This window comes from Erinaceus europaeus, chromosome 9 (assembly GCF_950295315.1).
Source record: "Erinaceus europaeus chromosome 9, mEriEur2.1, whole genome shotgun sequence".
NCBI classification, from domain to species: Eukaryota; Metazoa; Chordata; class Mammalia; order Eulipotyphla; family Erinaceidae; genus Erinaceus; species Erinaceus europaeus.
This window is the reverse complement of record NC_080170.1, coordinates 117505766-117510790: the sequence shown is the minus strand read 5'-3', so window position 1 is coordinate 117510790 and position 5025 is coordinate 117505766. Positions and strand designations below refer to the sequence as shown.

At 42.7% G+C, this 5025-nt stretch overlaps 1 long non-coding RNA gene across 2 annotated transcripts; it reads left to right on the top strand.

Moving 5' to 3' along the window:
• The first annotated feature begins 652 nt into the window (after positions 1-652).
• Positions 653-2664, top strand: LOC132540260 (uncharacterized). 2 transcript variants are annotated; one of them, XR_009551467.1, is made up of 3 exons: positions 653-767; positions 1563-1773; positions 2590-2664. It is a non-coding gene; the product is annotated as an uncharacterized LOC132540260 (long non-coding RNA). The 2 variants fall into 2 exon arrangements; XR_009551468.1 differs by having other exon boundaries at positions 658-753.
• The last annotated feature ends 2361 nt before the right edge of the window (positions 2665-5025 follow it).

The window sequence follows — 5025 nt, the reverse complement described above, 5'->3', positions numbered from 1 at the left end:
ACAAAGTAAGGACTACAAAAGATGAATAAGGGCAAGAAACTGGCATACTTTAATGATGACTCTTTAGTCATAACCAGGCCCCACAATCACCTGGGGCCCTAGTCAGGGAGTCCTGGGCTTCCCATACAGACATGATGGGCCCAGATCTCTAACAAATCCCTCTCACCACTGTCACTGGTCTTCTCAGTCAGGAACAGCATAATGGGCCCCTCTGTGGGACCTTGCCCTCAATGTGTTTCAACAAGGGTGGAGAGTGTTCCATTCCCTGAAAAGAAGTTGGGTAACATACTCTATCTATCACCCAAGGATGATGGGTCCTGAAATTGATGCAGCCTGGAATGTTCCTATCCGTGACCACAGAATGTGAGCTCAGACTTATAGGGAAGCAGAGGTCACAGAGGCCCCTAAGCTTAATATGGGCCCCAGATCAAATCGATGGAATTTATAGTCAACAATATTTATAAACCTTTCCCATATTTAGGAGCTATTCTCTTCCCTGATCCAGCTCTCTAGCCCTTTTACCAGCCATGACATCATCTCCCCAGACAATAATTTGGGTTCACCTGCATGTCAGAGGTCAGGCTCAGGAAAAAACTAGTATAGTCATAGGCCCTTTGGAATATAACTACAGAGAAGGGGGTGGAGCCAAGATGACAACTAGAAAGTAGCTGCACCATTGAGCTCTGACAACAACTGCTAGAAAGTCTTAGAAATCCTGGCCTTCAGCAGGACAAGGAAGGAGGCATCCTAAATGTGAGACCAAGGAGGTGACTATTATTCAATTTGGGTTAAAAATTAGAGCAAAAAGAAAGGAAATTTCTTGATTGTTTCTCTCAGCCCCTCTCTCCCCATAACCAGACACTGGGGGTAGTGAGATGCTGCTAGCAGGCTCCCCTGAGCTCCTTTCTTTACCAAGATTCTGGGCCCACTGGGGTGCCATTCCAACCCTGCTTCCAAATTTCTAGGCTATTTTTGTTTCTCCTCTGCCTAAGGGACTTAGACCCATTTGGAGTGACAATTAGCTAATCAAGCAAGCCTCACCTAGCCTGGGAAAGACTGCTTGAAAGTTGTTTTTTTTCTTTTGTTTTGTTTTGTGTTTTCTTTCTCAATCAGTTGTCTAGACTCAATGTGCATATGCTAACTGGGAGCTGCCCAAGCTGCAGACCCACTGCTTGGGCTTTTTACTCTGTTCTGTTTCTAATACTATTATATATACATGCATATCCCTTTACATATCCCCTCAGGTTGGCCAAAATTAACTCAGTATACTTTCCATTGCTAGGTGACAAGAATTATCACTCACTGTGAGAGAAACTTGTCTCACTTTTCTTACCTCCTCTATCCACTCTCACCCTTCTCCCACCTCCAAGCCAATTAAAAAAAAAAAAAGAACAACTCTCCTTTCACTTTTTTTTTTTTACTGGAATATAACTACAATAGGCCTACCAGCTCTCTTTAAAACAGAGACCCCAAATATCCATATGAAATATTCTAGCCTTTAGGTTCATGATTATTCAACAATTTGTTCTGCTTTATATCTTAACTCTATTTTCAACCACTAGGTTCCAGATGCTACCATGATGCCAACCTGACTTTTCAGGGCAGACGATCCCACCAATGTTTCCTGGAGCTCCATTTTCCCAGAGCTATGTCCCACTAGGGAAAAAGAGAGACAGGGTGGCAGTATGGATTGACCCATCAGATCCTATGTTTAGTGAGGAAGCAATTGCAGAAGCCAGACCTTCTACCTTCTACACCCCTTAATGATCCTGGGTCCATGCTTCCGGAGGGCAATTATGAGGCAAGAAACATTCCCCTTGGCATCACACTGGTTATTGCTGCTCGCCTATTTTGTTTCCCATGTCTTATGCCAGTTCTTTTGAAAATGCCTGTACGATATAGGTTTCTGTTCACCCCACAATCCTGATACTATGACAAATAGTTAAAAAGAAAGGGGGAGATGTTGGATAGTATGCCAGCTCCCCCTGGCTTCTGCTTAACCATATGCCTATATAGGGATAGATTTAATCCCATTCAAAGCTTTGGTTTATTTACATAAATCACTTTTACATTTACACAAAGCACTCCAGGGCATTTGTGGTTCAGTGATAGGATTCTCGCCTGCTCTGCCCCCTCCTTGTCACACTCTGACTTTCACCAGTCACTTTTCTCTCCACCCTCTCTATGTCACATCCTTTTTCCACCCTACTTGGCAAGTATATATAAAGACAGCATTGTGAGTTTTACGGTACCTTGAGTTTAGCTTAGCTCATCTTAGATTGTGCTGCATCCTGCATGAATAAAGAGATACTGCCTACAGCTCAACCATGAGTCCCCGGTCGTCTGTTACCTGCCTGTGAAGCCAGCCCGGTGAAAACAACATAACCCATCAAAAACAACATATGGCGCTACAACATGGACTGGACCTGCACAACTCCCAGATAAGTGAAGACTTTGCCTACATATGCACTATGGTCTTCTCTTCTACTTATGAAAAGGGAACCGAAATGTGGCCCAGAGTAAAATGTTATAGACAGAGTAACTGTCTCATAATTAAACAGTAGAGGCTTTGGCAAACCTTTCCAGAAGGATAAAAAGTAGGAAAGCTACCAAGGGAGGGGATGGGATATATAGTTCTGGAGGTGGGTATTGTGTGAAATTGTACCCCTCTTATCTTATGGTCTTGTTCATTTTTCCATTTTATAAATAAAAATTAAAAAATAAAGTACATATAATTGAAATAACTTCTTTATCGGTTTTGAAAGATAACAATTAAAAGTAAAAGATACACTTGAAATAATGCAAAAATTTGCTTATGTAAAGGCTTTGTATTGGTTAATAAATAAGTATTGTATTATTTACTATGAGGAAGAAGAGGAGAAAAAGAAGGAGAAAGAGGAGGGTGAGGAAGAGGGAGAAGAGGAGAAGAAAAGGAAATGGTAAAGGAAGTGGAAGTGGTAGTGGGAGTGAGAGTGGCAGTGTAAGTGGAAGTGGTAGTGGAAGTGGTAGTGGTAGTGGTAGTGGTAGTGGTAGAGGAAGTGGTAGTGGTAGTGGGAGTGAGAGTGGTAGTGGAAGTGGAAGTGGTAGTGGTAGTGGTAGAGGAAGTGGTAGTGGTAGAGGAAGTGGAAGTGGTAGTGGGAGTGAGAGTGGTAGTGGAAGTGGTAGTGGAAGTGGTAGTGGTAGTAGTCTGTCTCGATGGGGAATGTTGGCCACCAGAATTCTGCTTTTCTGTAGAGAGTGAGCTTTGGAGTCTGTGAATCTGTTTCTTCAAGTCGTGCCAGGTCACCTCATTGGTTTCCAGGGGTGTGTTGTAGTCATTCCATCTTGTGGGTGATGTCAGAGAACAGGATCCAAATGGATTTCCAGGAATTCCATTTGAGTAGATGCTTTTTCATGTGAAGACTTGACAGCTGAAATTCACTTACTTGTCAAAAAAAACTTGTAGCAGTGTACAAGTTTACTATAATTGATAACTCCATTATAATTGGAAGTCCTTTCTAGTATGATTTTAAGGTTGTTTAAACAGTTTAAACTCAATAAAATGTGGAAAGGTAAACAGAAGAACCACGGTTAAAAGTCTCAGGCATGAGAATAATTAACATAATCATTGCACTATCTGCCCCACCCATAACTCATACCGTTTTGAGGATTAAACATTTCAGATTTATGCCAAGACGTAAAAAAAGAAATCAAAGGAGGAAAAAACAATTTTTTGGATTGTTTCTGGATGTCTCTAGAAATCATGGCTGCGTCCAGCATTTTTTTTTAAGTCAATGTCAATCAAAAATTTAGTCATTCAAATCATTCTCTTATGAAACGCAACTTGAACCAGATTATCAAGATCTTACCATGTAGGATTAAGAGTCCCTGGAGGGCGTCCTAGGCCAAAAAGCTCCTCGAAATTCCATTTAGGGTGCTTCTGACTGTTCCTGCTAGATTGCTTCAGGCACCCATTTTTAAAAGTGTCTTCCCATCGAAGAAAGAATCCAATCAGGAGAGTAGAACTAACCATGTGTCTCCATACTTGGGAACTGCCAGGGTACTGGAGAATGCTCCTCAAACTAGAGTAGTCCTTCTCCATGGGAAACATTCTAGAAGAAGTCCAGAAAATCCCAGGGGAAATCCCCATGCATATCCCAAGGTCTATCATCACGGTCATAAAGAACCAAACTGTGGCCCGGAGCAAAATGTAGTCCTTTTCCTTAGGAAACATGAGAGAGGGAATCCAGAAAGTCCAAGGAGAAATATCCATGCATCTCCCAAGCTCTATGATCCTGGTCATAAGAAACCAAAGTTCCCGGTCAGGGATTATATAAAATATAATCATAAATGAATAGGGAAGATACATCCCCCAATACTCAGTTGGTCAAGGCACCAAACCTCTTTTTCTACAAAGCATTCAAATCAGATGCCCTGCTAACCACGAGAAGCAGATTGTTTATGTTTCTTCCACAGGAATCCCAGAAAAAAAACATCTGGGCCCCTGCACACCCTGACATCACCCACTAGATGGCACGACTACAGTGGCACCCCCCCCCCCGAAACACTAGATGTCACCTGACGCAATCTGAAGAATCTGATTCGCAGACTCCAAGGACAGAACCTTTTTACTGCCTGTCTGCCTTTCCTGCTTTTGCTCTGACCTGTCACGTTTTGGCGGTTCCAGCTCACAATCTACAGAAAAGCAGAATTCCAGAGGCTGACCTTCCTCATGCAGCATTTCATCCCCTGCCATTTCTCCCCCTAGTCGCCTACTTTGGACTGAGACTTCTATTGGACTTGCTGGTATACACTTTGGACACTTTAGACAATTTTACAGCAGCTTCCTTCCCTTCACGTTGCTGGCTTTTCATAGACTGACCCTGAGTAGTTCATAGACTTTATACACTGTTGCCCTGGGCATTAGATAAAAGGAAAGGGGGAGATGCTGGGAAATTGTGCCAATGCAGTCACATCTGTCATGTTGTCCCCTCAGGCTACTGCTAGTTCCCGTGAGAGTTGGGAAATTCTCGGAGTGCCTGTTCC